At 33.3% G+C, this 17,714-nt stretch overlaps 1 pseudogene across 1 annotated transcript; it reads right to left on the reverse strand.

Moving 5' to 3' along the window:
• Nucleotides 1–13,567: 13,567 nt before the first annotated feature.
• Nucleotides 13,568–14,218, reverse strand: LOC108542125 (ATP synthase subunit O, mitochondrial pseudogene; annotated as a pseudogene). Its single transcript, XR_001889173.1, has one exon. The product of XR_001889173.1 is annotated as an ATP synthase subunit O, mitochondrial pseudogene (transcript).
• Between the last annotated feature and the right edge of the window lie 3,496 nt (nucleotides 14,219–17,714).

Here is a 17,714-nt window from a genome sequence, read left to right on the forward strand (position 1 = left end):
ATTTCAGCATTAGGTCATAATAGTAAAATTAGAATAGCAGAAGAAGGTTATAAGACCTGACAAAAAAAGTAAAAGGAAAGAGAGATTATCCCAGGCCTCTTTGGGAAAAATAACTAAAAGTAATGATGCATGAACTAAAAAGAATATACTGTTGATTACAGAAAAAAATTAAAGTTTTCAGGTATGTATCTGAAAAGCTTCAAGAAGAAATCTTTGCTGCAAGAAATGAGATTACTATGCTGAATATAAAAAGATAGCATTTCTTATCTGAAACTTGAAAAATTAATTAAAATTAAGTAGGAGATACATGGCAGAAATAGAAGCTGCCTGCAGTTGAAAAGATGGCTATTACACAGATTTTAGAAATAGAAATCAATACCTGTTCCAGTTTGGCTAACAGCAGATTAATACTTCAAGAAAACCCTGTTGTAATATAGGGGACCAGATTTTCCGTTTTGTCTTAGTTTATTTTTAATATCAAAGCTCAAACTTTTGAATGGCATATAAATAATTTTCTTCTAATTATAGACAACCAGATCACATGCAAAATTACTTTGATAAACAAAGGAATGACAGTGTGAAGTTAGTCTTACTTATCAATCAACAAATATTCTGTTTTAGGCTGGGTTTATTGTCTTAAAACCTTTGTGTCAAACCCTAACCCCTTAAAATATTTAGCAAAGACAAATTGAAAACTATATGACTCATAAATCCAGGAAAAATATATGTTATTTTGAATATATTTCTATTTGTATTTTTCCAGCAAGTTTAAGACCAAATTATTTATTAAAGATTAACTCAAATTGGGTTAAGTAAAAAGCATTTGAGTTAATTGCTACATATTTTACATGAGTGCTCATTTATTTAAGCCAAGCTGGATAGGATTCCTTAGGGATTTCTGGCTAACAATGCCTGATTTTACCATGTAAACACAATATAACATAGTGCATGTGCATGAGTATAAATACCTTTACACACACATATACACACAGAGATCTTGTAGCTTTCATTTAGAATTTTAGTCACAAGGCAACAAACATAACAATACAAATTAACTTGTTTACAAAAGATAGTTGTATCCAAATACTTCTGACAAAATAGGATCAGTTCACGCGAATAAAATTTCTTTGCCCCAATAGGTAACCTAGTGAAGACGGTGGATTGCAATTTTGGATAAAGCAGCTTTCATAGTATTTTAAGTTTAAAATGTTTCTTATTCAGTTTCAAATAAGTTGAGGTTAAATCTTTAAAGTTTACATTTTAGCTAAAACCGGTTGAATTGTGGAAGAGAAATAAAATCCTCAAATAATCTTAATTTTTCAGGAACAAATCTATCTTTTGTTTGCTATTTGGTTTGCTTAACTAGTCAAAACGGGCAGAGAAGCATTTTAGCAGTTTCCTTTTTTATTTCATTTGTTCTGCCCTTGCATGGCAGAACAATTAATTTGTATGCCTGACTGCAACAATGTACATTATTACTGTGAGCTCAGGATTTTGACCTATTTGATATGAAAGCCTAACTTTTATAAACTTTTATCTAGTTCTTTTGTCATTGACTATCAAGCCTTCAATTAACTGTTCTATCAACCTAGCAATTATTATCAAGTAAACCTAAATTTACATTTCCAAAATGTGTTTGGGTTGTTGATTAGCATGGAGTTCTTGTAATTTGTAAAGCCACTAATTTAGAAGTCCTTTAGGATTTTATTTTTAATATTGGCTGGAATACCATAAGCAGTGAGTTTTATTTCAACACCAGTAGACCTGACAGGAGATTCAAAATAGCAGAAAAACAACCAACCAACCAACCAAACAGACAATACAGTTATGAAGAACATAGAAGGCTCTACGTGTTAACTCTGGGAGTTAACATGTGTATTTGATACTTGTTTTTCAGGTTTTGTAAGAGAATTTGAATAGGGACCATTTTAACTCTGAACCTTCCTTGATGTAATTTGTCCCTCAATTAAAAATGAACACAAGAATGAACTACACTGTGTAGTTGGCTGGAGTCACATAAAACTTTGGCATTCCATAATGTTTGAGAATCCCATTACATTTCTTATTAATTTTCTGAAAGAAGTGAAAAATTTTATAAATCCTGTCAGAGTGTCAGAAATTTGGACCTGTATTTTAGATGGTGGTGACTGACTAGTCACTTTGCATTAGCCACCATGTGTACATCATTTAGAGTGTTTCTTTCTGCTCTCAGAGGATTTTTAGAAATAAGCAAAGGAAAAGAGCCAACTAATTTATGAATGCATTGTAACTAAATCAAAATAAAATCACAAAGAGTGTTCACAAAAAATTTAACCCAGGTGCACATATGAAACAAAATATTAAATTAGGCATGTAGAGAGAACCAAAAGTAACTTCACAAGAAAAGTCATGCCTCACAGGCAGAACAAATTTTGTAGAAAGCAGATTTTGTAGAAAACAAGCAGAAAGATGCTTGTTTTCACACCTGAAAGGACTTGCCAGAAAATACAAAGAGTATTTTGTTATTCCAAGAGGGATGTAAAGATTTTTATTAAGGCAGGCTTAAAACCAAACCAAATCTCAAATAAACTGAAAACCTTCTAGCAAAAGAGGGAGGCTTAGTCTGAGAGAGGACTCACCTTGAGGAGAAAAGGTGAGTTGTGGAAACAAAGAGCTCAAAGGTTTCAAGTGGGTACCTCACACAGGTTTCAAGAATCAACAATTTTTTTTTTAGTGATTTTCTTAAGACCCTATTTTTGACACAATTTATGTCAACCTAAATAACAAATAAAGAGAGATTCTCTAAAAGAAAATGATATTTATTTAAGAATAGGACATTGCAATGAAAATATGTGTGTCATAACAACATATGTGTGTATTCAGAGAGGTAAAGGAAGACAAAATTTTTTAAAGGAAGAATGAGGAGGATTACATTACTATCTTGAGATAATTATCCTTGGCTACAAGTATCACTGACAAGGGTTACATCATTCTAAGTTTGGACAGGCAGTTGCTGGGCAGATGTCCTTTCAGAAGTGCTTTCTGTGTAAGGCTGTGATGACCTGTGTGCAGTGTTGTAATTTTTGCAGTGTTTTGTGACAGTATTTGTTATCAGGCATTTATGCATGAGAACTCACTCTTCCTGGCCTTATCCAGCTCTATTTGTCAGGGTTTTTTTTTTTTTTTGGGGGGGCGGGGCTCTAACACCAATGACTCTATTTTGATGCTGACAATTTTCACAGTGCTTCTACTATTGAAAAAAAGATGAAAAATTCCAAGCCACATTTCTTTTCTATTATGTTATAGTTAAAAGCTCTATTCACTTCAGTGCTCTTTTGAAGGAGACATAACTTCCTGACTTTTCTTCCACTGCTTCTCCTCATTCTCTTGCTTCTTTACAAACTCCTTTTGGCTTTTGTAATCTGATTCTGTTAAGTGTGGGCCAAGGCAATAATGGGATGGGATCCCAACAATAAGCTGTGAATAGAGGCAATTTCAAAGACAGTAATATGGGTTTCAAGTCCTGTCTTGGGGTCATGATGCCAGGTACTCTCAGGGCAGAAGGGTGACTCTACACAATCAGAAGTTGAGCCATGACATAGGACCCATCCATGGGCAATGCTGGCCCAAGGGCATGATGACTGAAGCATCTCTTGAGAGTCACCTAGTGTTGCTGATGAAGCATGAAGGATGAGTTGACTCAGTTTTTTGTCCCCTCAGATCAATTTCCTTCTTTGTATATGCTTTGAAAACCTGAACACTTAGGTATACCAGACATGATCAGGCTTGTATATTCAGTTTCAATTCTCTCTCTTGGAATCCACAGTCTTACCATATACAATTTTACCCAAAAAGAAAGAAACATTCTCAGAGTTCAGCCATTTTGCAAAGGGAACTATTTTGCTGTTCTTCAAATAATTGCCACACTGGAATGAAAGTGTTGAAATCTTCTCACTGTCTTCTAGGAAGAAACCACTACAAAAATACCTGTCCCTCGTGTTTCACTGTGTGGTCTTGGAACTGCTCCAGATTCTGAAAATCTTATATATAGCCAAAATAAATATAATAATATAATTTTACTTAAAACGTGTCTCTTTTTTTCTTGTTTAAAAAGTGTGTAGTTGGCCCTCTGTATCCGTGGGTTTTACATCTGTGAACTCAACAAACCATGAATCAAAAATTTTAAAAAAAACAACTAAAACTACAAATAAAATACAGTATAAAACTATTTACATTATATTAGTTAATATAAGTAATCTGCAGATGATTTAAAATACACAGGAGGATGTGCATTATATGCACATACTACATTATTTTATATAAGAAATTTGAGCATCTTAAATTTTGGTTTCTGAAGGGGCACTTAGAACCAATCCGTTATGGATACAAAGAAACTACTCTATAGCAAGAAACTTATTAGGTATCAGAAAGGTATGGAAGGCAAATTGAAGTAACATTTCTGTATTCCTCTGAGACACTGAGCATATTCGTAAGTGAGACTAAGTGTGTTTTCTTTTCTCTGTTTTCTTCTTTGTTCTCCCTCTCCCTCTTCTCCCTTTCTCTCTTCTCTTATTGTTGATATTTTTAAAATGTTCTTTTTTGTGTGCTGCCAGACATTTTCATTTTAAGGGCACATAGCCCAGATATCAGAAATACTACTTCTGCAGTGAGGGTGCATATTTTTACTTCTAACTCTCTTCATATAAATATTCTGAGCAAGACATGCATCCTTCTTAAATTTCAGACTTCCTATCACTAACATGGGCATGAAAATGCTGTTTATATTAAAAGTGACTTTATGATAATTAAAATAATTTAAATAGAAGAATGTATATCAAGCACTCTATAGATATTAAGTAATGTATTATTTTAGAATTAGCATAGTTAATAAAGTTATAGTAAATTATTATTTTAACATAAGTATTTATTAAATAAATCATGACCTTTTTAAATGTCTTTTTTGTTCCTGAATAGTTAGGTGACATAGAGAAAAAAAAAGAAGCACTTGACTGTGAAACACTGACTCCAATACAGTGCTTAATCTTTGATGCTATTTTCTGTGTGTTTTATGGCTGTCAGTTTAGCTACTTGAGTGAATTAAGATCAAATGTATTTTAAAATTTAACTAAGTTTTCAAATTTATCATGAAATTTTTTTGAATATACTTCTGATTACTTAACCTCATTTATTTTCTTTGACTCAATGTTATTGTATATTTGTAGTGTTTCTCTAGATACATTTGTTAGCTATGTCTGTTTTACAAATCCTTGATAAGCATTATAATTTTTATTAATTTTGATGTTTATAATTTTCTGTTTACTTAACTTTGCTTTTATTTTAATTAATTAATTTTTTTTGAGATGGGATCTAACTCTGTCACCAAGGCTGGAGTGCAGTGGTGCAATCACGGCTCACTGTAGCCTCAACCTCCCTGGGCTCAGCTTATCCTCCCACCTGGGCCTGCCGAGTATCTGGGACTACAGGCATGCACCACCATGCCTAGATAATGTTTATGTAATTTTTGTAGAGTCGGGGTTTTGCCATGTTGCCCAGTCTGGTCTTGAACTCCTGAGCTCAAGTGATCTGCCGTCTTGGCCTCCCAGTGTGCTGGGATTACAGGTGTGAGTCACTATGCACGGCCTATTTTTATTTTTTAATTTTATATATTTTCTTTGATTTTATGTGTGTGTCTTTTATTAAATGAAGTAATCTAAATATATCTTTTTTAACTTAAAAAATAAATCTTTAAGACTCTATTTTCTATTGAGTACAGTGATTTATATTGATTCTCAGTGATTGATCTTTTCAATATATGACTCTTGAACAATCTGGATATTTTCAGAAGTGAGATGCCTGGGATTCAGTCAAAAATGTCTACGTCAAAATATTAGAAAGTAAACAACACACAGTTGCATTAAAATATGTAATTGTTAACTATAATAGTTTCTACATTTTTAGTTAAATAATTTCCATTACTTTCTCGATCACATTGCAGTTTAGTTACTTTAAAGCTAATATTAATTTTAACAAATATTTTAGGCATTTCAAAAATGGTTAAACTTTTATTTTTTTGTGTTTGTTGTAATTTATCTTTTCATTGTTGATTTTGTTTGTTTGTTTATCACTTTTGGTCAGAAAAAGCACCTCTACTATTTAGAATTTATTTACATTCTCCTTATGTTCAAACATAAAATTATTTTACAAAATGTCTTATAAACAAAAATCGTAGCCTCTGTTAATCATAGCATTAACATTGTTTTCATACTAATCCATATTTTTTATTCTTCATTGCTAAAATTCCAGAGAAGTAAATTAAAATCCCTCACTATAATTGTTCTTTTCCTTTTATTAAGTTTATCTGCAGGTGTTTTTATTTAATCAAAAACTATATGCTAATGTTTTCCATTTACAGAATGACTGCTGTTGGAATTCAAGTAGCTCACAATTCTGTGTAAATGCCATATAAATTCACAATATATCATAATCAAGTTTGTACTAGAAATGGGTGCTTATAGAAACACTAATGAGCAAGGCCTCACAGAGATGACATTGATATGGGCTATGAAAATGAGACATTGAGGAATAATATTTTAGGTAGAGGGATTAGTGTAGACAAAGTCATAGATATGTGTTTGTTGAACACTAGAGTGTTTGTTGAACACTAACTGCGATGTGGTTACAGTAAAACCCAAAACATAGGATGTGGGATGAATCCAGACTGGGCCAGTTCTGAACGGCATGCCAAGTTGTTGGCTTTTAGAATATAAACAAGAATGAATTAACAGTAAGTCATTGTAAATGGTGACACATGATATAACAAGATGGATTTTGAGAAAGGGAACATTAATAATGTTGCAGAAGATAAACAGAATGAGGAGGAGAAGGAAGATAATGAGAGACAGTTGGTAGGAAAAGGTTTCAGATATGAGAGACATTTTTTGAAGTTGGAATTTTTGTGATTTGTTTGCTGTTTGGATATTAGAGATGAAGGGGAGGCAGGAATTCAAATAAATATTACCTACTTAAAGAGTATTACTTAATACTTATAACAACTCTAAGAAATAGATGTCATTATCCTCATTTTAAAAATGAGTAGTTCTTAATTTTTGTGGGTACATAGTAGGTATGTGTATTTATGAGTTACGTGAGATATTTTGTTACAGACACGCAATGCTTAAGAATTATATCATGGAAAATTGGGTAATCATCCCCTGAAATGAGAGAAGATCCTGAATCTAAAATAGTTTAGCTAATTTGCTGTGATACTTGTTGCTTACAGATACTGAAGTTCCAAGAAAACCCCAGTTTATCTGATTGCTGAACTGACATCCAAACCTTACTTCCACAGAGGTAGCTTGGGGTACTGAGTGTATGGTAATTCCTCAACCGATCTGGGGAATAAAGGAGAGAAACATGTTTGATGGTGTCGGGAGAAGGAAGATATATATTCTTGCAGATAATTTTCAATCTCAAATTCTCACTCAACATAATTATTATGAACTGTTTTTGTGCTATTTTGAAAGGAAGTAAAAGCTCAATTGACCTACCTCATTATAGAGTTGGTGCAGTAGAAAGTAGGAGGGTATAAACATTTGAAGCCGATTTAAATTTTCTGCAGTAAAACTGTTCCTAATATATGAGTTAGCCTTTTCATAGCTATATAGTTGATGGCAGTCTTTCTACTCATCCTCTTACAAGACTTTGTTTACCAAAAATGGGGAATTTTTACATCTTAAATCACAACCACTTTGATCAAATATGCAATATTTTCTTAAAATTGGAAAATATTAAACTTAAAATACCAAGTTTTAAAATGTATTGTATCCAAATTTAGCTTTAATAACATACCAGAAGTTATAATTATGCACACATTGCTTTGAGATATATTGCTATGAAGTAAAATTATTTTAGTATTTAGCTTGAAGCTGATAATTCATTTTTAAGGATCTGTAATTTATGACATAAAATAGTTTTATATTGATAATAATGATAAGTAATAATGAGGCTTATCTCCCTTCTAAACTTTCTTAGGTTTGAAAACGTTTTATTTAAAAGACATTTTGCTAAAAAAGAAAGTACACTTTTGGAGTGTTTGCCAGTGTAATTAATGTCATCACACTTAAATGCATCAACAAGCTCAAATTGGCAGAGCTTGTACTATGAAAAATGGAACATTTTTTTATTATCAGCTACTTTCTTTGGTGGAAAAAAACAAGAGTTATGAGTTATATGTTTTCACATAAATGTATTTATCAAAAGGCATGGCATAATTTGATATGGATCTTTTGCCTCTAATGTAAGGAAATGAGAAGGTAAAACAATGACATCAAAGACATGGGATGGACATTTTATGTGATTAATGTGTCAGCCTGGGGAATTCCATAAACACTGTAATGGTATCTGGTTTAAAAAGGTGATCTTATTTTTTAAACTGTTTATGTTATAATTTTTTAAAAAAGGAAAACTGTATTTCCACAATATTTCAGCACTTTTTAAATCATCTATAACTCTACAACCTAGCACAATTAAAGTTCTTATATTTTCTCTATTTTGTTCATATGCCTATAAAATTTTATATCATTATGATCAAAGCATATGTACCATTTGGCAATTTAACATTTTCTATTACATTATATAAATTTACACAATTCTACACATTCTTCATATACTTTAAATTGTATTTCAATACACAAGTAAGCATAGTGACATTTTTCAAAGAGAGAAAAAAGACCTAAGTTATCAGCAAAGTTATGGAATTTTCTGTTGTTTAGAATTAGTTTTACTCAATGAAATATCTTAAACTGAATTGTTGTAGTAGCTTTATGGTTGTAACTAATTTTATTGGTTTGCCAGACAGCAATGATTAACATTGGAACTTCACCCTGGTGAGAATGACTTTGACCTTCATATCACTTTCACTTCTTATTCCCATGAAACCTTAGAAATCTTAGCCTAAAGTCAGTTTTCTTCCCTCTCAATCATTTTCAACATGTGTCCTTTCCAAACATAAGTAATATAAGGTAGCCTTCAGCACATGTTTTTGTGCTTGTCTAAGAGAATGTATAAACATTATTCTCAGAAACTTAATGATGATTACTAGAGAAATAGATTTAGTCCATAAATATATGTGAAATCATAAAAATTGTATATCTGTAGACACATATGCAAGCACACATCCCTTGCTACCCCTTCCACCATCACACATCTTTCATCTTCCTTTTCTTTTGTGACTGACTCTCACTTGTTCTATTCTGTCATCTTAAAATGGCTAAATGGATTGTAAAAGTCCAGGATGTTATGTTCATTGATCTTCTCAGAACACCTGAGTATCCTAATATAGAGTTTGGGAAGCAGTAACAGTGGCCCAGATGAAATATGCAGATGGAAATTTCTCATTAAATCTCCTCATTTAAATTCATTGTTTAATTCAATATCATTTTATATTCATTAAGATTTACATAATAAATTAGACCCAGGTGATCAACTTAATATCATTTCTAGTGCTATAACAATGAACCCCCAAACCCACAATGTCATGAAATGTCTTCCCAAACCCCTCAGTTCTCTCATGTCATTTCTGAAACAGATGCTCACACACAGGGAATAGTAATATTCATTATTCATTCTAGACAGGTTAACAGAGCATCTTCTAAATACTTAGCATTTTTCTAAGCAGCATGGGAAATGCAAAGAAGATGAAGTTCTTGACCTTAAGAGACACAGAATTTAGTTGAGGAAGCAAGACATATTGACAGGAACACTCTCATAACCAAACAGGGCATCAAAGTAAGGTGCCAGGTCTAAGAAAGAAAGCAAACATTTTAGAGATTCACAAAATAATTGAGTGCCATGCATGCGAATGAGAGAAGGATCTAAGATCTGGCTTAACCCTTTAGTATTTAACACTCTATAATGTGCAATATAGAGATGCCTTGTATCTCTTAGTTATTTGGTAATTCTGTAAGTACTTCTGACTCATGTGTGGTTGGCTAAGTGCGAGGATCCACCGTAATGTTCAAATGTCTACTGTTCTATCAGCTTTTTTATTTGCTTCCACTGCAGGCTCTCAAATTGACTTTTAGAATAGTGGAAAGATCATCTGACTCTTTCTGAGTTTCAGGTAGTGATCTTATTATCATAGTATCTTGCAGTTTGTGTCTCATGTTTCCTGCTCCAGCGGCTTGCCTGCATGCTGGCTTTCTTGCTTTGCCCTACCTTTCCATCTTCATAAGTTTCTGGACCTTTCTTTGACGGGTTTTTGACCTACATCTTTGATTTGTTCTCGAGTGACCAAGGTGTCGCTCTGCTCACTCTCTTCTCTCTGTTTGGTTTGCTATATGGCTTTTCCTCAGAACTCTAATCTATTGTGTTCACTGATTCAACTCACTCCCAGGTTTCTATGTTTTCTCCTGCTGTGTCATGTATCTTTTCCGATGTATCTATACAGCAAACTCTAAATACTGTGGTTTCTATTGAATCTCAGCTCCATCCCCTCAACTCATGAATTCCAGTGGGCTCTGCCTGGGATCTTCTTTCTCTCCTGCAGCCTAGAGACTCTCCAGGCAGAAAGCTAGAGCAACAATAAGCTGATTCCTATATGGAAAGGGGTGGTGGTACTTTCATTTAGTAGCTTGAAGCCAGAAATGTTGCTAAAATTTCATAATATACAGGACAGTCCCCCACAACAACAAGTCATCCAGCTTCAAATGCCAATAGTGCTGAAATTGAAAAATTTTACCCTAGGCATAAACAGCATCCAGTGTTTTGGAGCAAAATTATGCTCACTTTTTCTCTTTCTGTATATTTTAGTCCTAAGAGATGATTGTGTGTTTGATTTCGATTCAATTTCTGTATATTAACCATTTTGGCATATTCAAAGAGAGAAGCAAGAGTTCCTATTTTTGCCGCTAATGAATAAAAACCACAGTGAGATCTGAAAGGGAAAATACAGCAAGTGAAAGAAAATCAGTAAGATACAAAGATACAGAAAGACTACTAAACTTTCTGTTATCACCCACACCACCTCAGGCATCAGTTAACTTCTCTGTTCCTTACATAATTAGAATAACAACACATGGTAGTTTTTATAAAATAATTATAGAGTGTTAAAATGTAATAATTAAGGTAAGTCTCAATCTAAAAAATTTCAATTGAGTTTATTATTTGGGGATAACAGAAAGTAGAAGAGTTATTGTTTTAACTTGGTTCTTTCTAACTCCTAAGGCTTCATCCATCACTTCTTATGCTGCATGAAACAACAGAGATAGGCTAATGTGAAACTTCAAGCTGTTGAGTAAAAAGGTTTAGTTTTACTGTCTCACAACTAAGATTTTTGTTGGTGATAGAGGAAACTCTGTTCTGATCTTGGGAGAAATAGGACCATATAAACTGGCCACCTGGAAAATCTATAGAATGTTTATCTCAAGGTATTATTTTTTTTTAGTAGAACATCTAAGAGGAAATAAGCCCCATGAAGACAGCCTTTTAAAAGGAGGAGAAATTACTTGACTTTTTGAGAGTCAGAAGAATTGTGTGGCCCAGGGATCCCTATATATAACATAACATCCCTATGTATAACATCCCTACATATAACATTCCTATATATAACCTTATATATAACATTATGTCCCTATATATAACATTACCGGCGGAAACTTTGTTCTTCAGTTTAAAGCTTTCTAATGCAGAACAGATGATACTCTTGGGAGCAGCTGAGCTCTTGGTACTCTGAATGTCATGATTATTTTAAAAATAAGGTCACCAAGCTGAAATTAACACAATAGAAATCATACATCGGCAGGGAGTGTAATACTAGTCTGAATATTTTTCTTGTAATATAGCATTGGTTTGGAGCAACAGAGTTTTGATATAGTCTATAAGCATCTTGGCTTCTCATTGCATCTTCGTAGTTCTCAGGTCCCCTACATATATCTTCAGACTGACTCCTTCTTGACATCATCTGTACCAAACAAAGCACCTGGTTTGTTCTCAAAAGCTTTACAACCAATCCCCAACTGGTGTTGTCTTTACTCATTCATTTAAGTGAAGTCTAATCTTATATGAGACCTTGTAATTAACAAATTAGTGGTGACTTCTTTTCTTCTTCCTCAAATATACTCTACAATCCCTGCTTACTTTATGAATTAATGTGAAGAGCCTTGTAAGGCTGCCATTATGCGTATTTCTGTCTGTAATTTCAGTACCCTCTTTATGACTCTGTCTTCTGCTGGCTGTGTGCACCCTGAGGTACTGGAACAAAGAAGATTGTTTTATTCTGCTTTTTTTGATGGAAGATACTTCTATATTAGAGTTAAAACCCTCTCAGATATAGCAAACTCTTGTTTGGCAATTTCTCATGAGCTGTACCATAAGCAATGATGGCTGAGCCAAATATGAACCTGTGTCACTTTGGTTAAAAGGTATAACACTTTAAGGAACACCAAAGCTGAACAACAACAACAAAAAAAGGCAGACGAAAACAAGGACAACTAAGTGTCCTGCCAAAATGATATCGTTTATACCACTGTTGTAATTCATATAAACATTGGCTAAAATCCAGGTTTTTTTCCTCTGGAAAAGTGATGGATACTGCTTTCTCACAAAATTCTGTCATGTTTACAGAAAAGTGAAATCCCATTCATGTGACAAACAGCAAAGGTACAAAGTAAGTAGACATTTAAACACAGTCTGAAATTTTATGTGAAGGTACAGTAGTTTCATTTATTTGCCTGGCAGAGAGAGTAAGTGGTAGAAAGGAAGTAGATTATACATATATCAGCATTTTTAATGTATTTCGATCACCAGCCTTAAAATGTAACTCATACATAAGATCATTATGTGTTCTATTACCTTCCTTTTCTTCTCTGATTATTCTATTCTATTCTATTCTATTCTATTCTATTCTATTCTATTCTATTCTATTCTATTCTATTCTATTCCTTCTATTCCAGTCCATTTTGATTTATTCTACTCTATTTCCTCTTTTAAAAGATGATAAAAGAATTAAACAACAAATTGGTGTTTTGACTCAAAATGTATTACAGCCAAATGATATAGATTGATTTGTAGACTTTCAGTTATTTTTAAGCAACAGTTAGAAGTCAATATTCTTTTTTGTTGCTAGTATCCATTTTTAAACAGCATTAGTGAGATATAACTCACATATCACAAATTCACCTATTTAAAGTATATAGTTCAATGGTTTTCAGTATATCCTCTGAGTTGAGCAATCATCACAAAAATCTAATTTTGTAACATTTTTATTACCCCATAAAGAAATCTTGTACCCATTAACAGTCATTCTTCACTCAGTCCCCTCCTTCCTGGCTGGCTTGAATAACCACTAATTGAGTTTTTTCTGTATCTTTATTTTTAGGCATTACATATAAATGAAATTACACAATGTATAGTCTTTTGTGACTGACTTAACCTAGCATAACATTTTAAGGCTTAACAATGTCATAGCATGTATAAGCATTTTGTCTTTTTTTTTTTTTTTTTTTTTTTTTTTTTTTTTTTTATCTGTTCTGGAAGCTTTTTATCGTTGCTCTAAGTTTAAGAATTTTCACTGATGGCAGAAAACCAACACTCAGACAACCTCCCACATAGCCCTGCCCAGCTTCTGAATCTTGGTCTTGACAGACATGCCAACATATTTCTCTCCAATGCGCACAATCATTTCACCCATGATTGACGGATCAGTCTTAGCCTCCAATTTCAATACTTGGCCTTGACTTAGGAAGCTCTTGAGGACAGCTTTTAATTCAGAGAGTATGGCTTCTTCTAAAGGAGATGCAGTGGTCACCGAGCAAGGTACCTCTCCGCGATGGACACTCATCATGGTGAAAAAGGCAGAAATGACTCCTTGGGTATTGCTTAAGCAACCGTTTTCAGCAAGCAAATTGATCCGGTTGGTGGTGAGGCGAGAGAGCCTCTCTGTTGCTGTGATGTCATTTAGGCTTTTCACTCTAACAGAACGCTTCACATAGGGATTCAAAACAGAAGCAGCCACTTTGGGTTCCTTCAGGATTTGTGCTACTCTCAACAACTCCTTTTCTACTTGCTCCAACTTACTCTGTTTTGATGCAGCAGAATAAAGAGCTGTGGCATAGCGACCTTCAATACTGTATACCTGAACAGGAGGCCTCACAAGCTTGGCAAATGGTCTGACCACAGAGGTACTGAAGCATCGCACCTGCCGGGAGAGCCCGGACACTGCTGGGGCAGCCATCTTCTCGCTGTTCTGATGTTCTTTTATAACAAAATTTTATAGATGCACAGCATTTTACATATTTATGGGTTACATGTGATATTTGGTTACACGGATAGAGTATGTAATGATCAAGTCAGGATATTTGAGGTATCCATCATTTTGAGTGTTTATCATTTCTGTGTTTGGAACAATTTAAGTTATCTCCTCTATCTATTTTGAAATATACAATACATTGCAACTATTTGAAATACACAACACATTGTAACTAACTATACTTAAACTTTTTATCTAGCTGTATGTTGGTACCTGTTAACACACCTCTTTTTATCCCTCTTCCCATTCACTCCACCTTCTCAGGTTCTAGTATCTATTATTCTACTCTACCTATATGAGACTTACTTTTTTAGCTCCCACATATGAGTGAGAATATGAGATTTGTCTTTCTGTGCATAGGATATTTCAATTAACATAGTGACTTCCAGTTTCACTACGTTGCTGCAAATAACGTGATTTCATTCTTTTTATGGCTGAATAGTATTCCTTTGTATATACACACCATATTTTCTTTATTCATTCATCTGTTGATGGATACTATTAGGTTGATGCCATATGTTTGCTAGTTTAGATAGTGCTGCAATAAACATGAGGAGGCAAGTATCCCTTTGATATAATGATTTTCTTTGGTTAGACAGCCAGTAGTAGGATTGCTGGATGGTATTGTACTTCTATTTTCAATGTTTTGAAAAATTTCCATACTGGTTTGACATTCCCACCAACAGTACATAGGAGTTTCCTCTTTACCCATATCCTTGCCAGCATGTTATTATTATGTTTTGTCTTTTTAATAAGAGCTGTTTTAACTGGAGTAATATGATAGCTCACTGCGGTTTTTATTTTTGCTTTTCTGATGATTAGTGATATTGAGCAATTTTTCATAAACCTGTTCAGTATTTGCATGTTTACTTTTGAGAATTATCTATTCATGTCCTTTGCCCATTTTTAATGAGATTAGTTGTTTCATTTTCTATTGCTGAGTTGTTTGGGTTTCTTATGTATTCTAGATATTAGTCCATGGTTGGATGAATAATTTGCAAACATTTTCTCCCATTCTACAGCTTGTTTCTTTACTGTTGATTTCTTCTTTGCTGTCCAGAAGCTTTTTAGTTTAATATAGTCCCATTTGTCTATTTTTGTTTTAGTTATCTGTGCTTCTGCGGTGTTAACCATAAAATATTTACCTCGACCAATCTCCTGAAATGTTTTCCCTATTTTTTCTAGTAGTTTTATATTTTGAGGTCTTACATTTATGTTATTAATCCATTGTGAGTTAATTTTTGTATATAGTGAGGGATAGAGGTCCAGTTTCATTTTTCTGCCTATAGATATCTAATTTTCCCAGCACCATTTATCGAAGAGGGTATCCTTTGCTACTGTATGTTCTTGATGTTTTTGTCAAAGATGAGTTTGCCATAATATATATGTATTTGTGTGTATGTTCTCAATTCTGCTCCATTGGTCTATATCTCTATTTTTATACCATATCATGTGGTTTTGGTTATGATAGGCTTGTTATATATTTTAAAGTCAAGCAGTGTAATGTTTTCAGCTTTGTTCTTTTTGCTCAGGATTTCTCTTTATATTTTGGGTTTTTTTTTTTTTTTTTTTTTTTGGGTGTGTTTTTTTTTTTTTTTTTTTTTTTTTTTTTTTTTTTTTTTTTTTTTTTTTTTTTTTTTTTTACTTTTATACAAATTGTAGGCTAAGGTTTTCTATTTCTGTGAAAAATAACATTGTTATTTTGATAGGGATTACATTGAATCTATAGATTGCTTTGGGCAGTGTGAATTAGAGATAATCCTCTACTCTTCATATTTTTTGAATTAGTTTCAGGAGGATTGATATTAGCTCTTCTCTATATGCTCCATAGAATTTAGTAGTGAATCCATCCAGTCCTGAAATTTTCTTTATTGTGAAACTTTTTTATTATTGATTCAATTCCACTATTCGTTATTTAACTGTTCAGATTTTCTATTTCTTCCTGATTCAATCTTGGTAGCTTGTACATGTGCAGAAATGTATCTACTTTTTCTACGTTGTCCAGTTTGTTAGCAATCATTTGTATTTCAGTGACGTCAATTGTATTGTCTCCGTTTTCATTTCTGATTTTGTTTATTTGCATCGTCTCTCTTTTCTCTTGGTTTGTCAGTGAGTGGTTTATCACTTTTGTTTGTTTACAAAAAATAACTTCTTCATTTTGGTGATCGTTTGTATTTTTACATCTACTTCATTTAGGTCTATTCTCATGTATATTATTTCTTTCATTCTGCTAATTTTGGGTTTGGTTTGTTCTTGCTTTCCTAATTCCCTCAGCTGCATCATTAGATTGTTTATTTCCAATCTGTACTTTTTTATATCGGAATTGATTGCTGTAAACTTCCCTCTTAGCTCTGCATTTGCTGTATCCCAAAGGTTTGGGTATTTTTTTTCATTTTCATTTGTTTCAAGAAATTTTTTAATTTGCATTTTTATTTTTTAATAGACTCAGTGGTCATTCAGGAGCATGTTGCTTAATTTCTATGTATTTATTTAGTTTCCAAAGTTTCTCTTGGTATTGGCTTCTAGTTTTATTCCAGTGTGGTCTGAGAAGATGCTTGATATTATTTTAGTTTTTTGAATTTTTTTTGAAACGAGTTTTGTGGCCTAACATGTGGTCTATTCTGGAAAATGTTCCACATACTGATGAGAAGAACATGTATTCTGCAGTTACTGGTTAAAATGTTTTTTGATTGTTAGGTCTAAAGTTCACTTTAAATCTAATGTTTCGTTGTTGACATTTTGTCTCGATTATCAGTCTAATGTTAAGAGTTGGGCATTGAAGTTTCCCACTATTTGAGTCTCTCTCTTTAGATTTAATAATATTTGCTTTATGAATCTGAGTGCTCCAGTGTTGAATCCATATATATTTAGAATTTAGTCTGAGCTACTTCAGAATCAATACTTGGACTTGTTTTTACAAGATTTCATGAAGTTCTTTCTGATTGGGAACGTTTCTGAAAAGTTATTTTGTTCCTTTAGAGGTGTCATATTTCCTTGTTTTTTCATGTTTCCTGTGCTCTCATTTTGATGTCTACACATCTGATGTAATAGGCTATTTTTCCAGTTTTTTGAATTTGCTTTCATAGTGTGTATCTGTAGTGTCGATTGGGTAGGGCACTTGGGCTTTACTTCTTGGTGTGTGTGGTAATGCAGTCTCTGTATGATTTCTTCACTGTAAACAGTGTCAGTGGTATGCGTGATTTTCTCAGTTGCTTAGAGTGTAGTTTTTCATGGGGGCTGTGGTGAAGTTTTTCTGGGGACAGGGATACCAGGTAGGCCAGTCTTTGGGCCCCAGTGGTGGTAGCAGTGGGTTTAGTGTGTCTGCCCTTGGGTTCCAGAGTAGTGTACACTGACACTGGTGTTAACAAATCAGGTCAATCCTGTGACCTCCATGTGCCTTATCTGGATTCCAGTAGTGGCAGTAGTAGGT

Source organism: Rhinopithecus bieti, unplaced genomic scaffold (genome assembly GCF_001698545.2).
Source record: "Rhinopithecus bieti isolate Rb0 unplaced genomic scaffold, ASM169854v2 scaffold_22559, whole genome shotgun sequence".
NCBI lineage: Eukaryota > Metazoa > Chordata > Mammalia > Primates > Cercopithecidae > Rhinopithecus > Rhinopithecus bieti.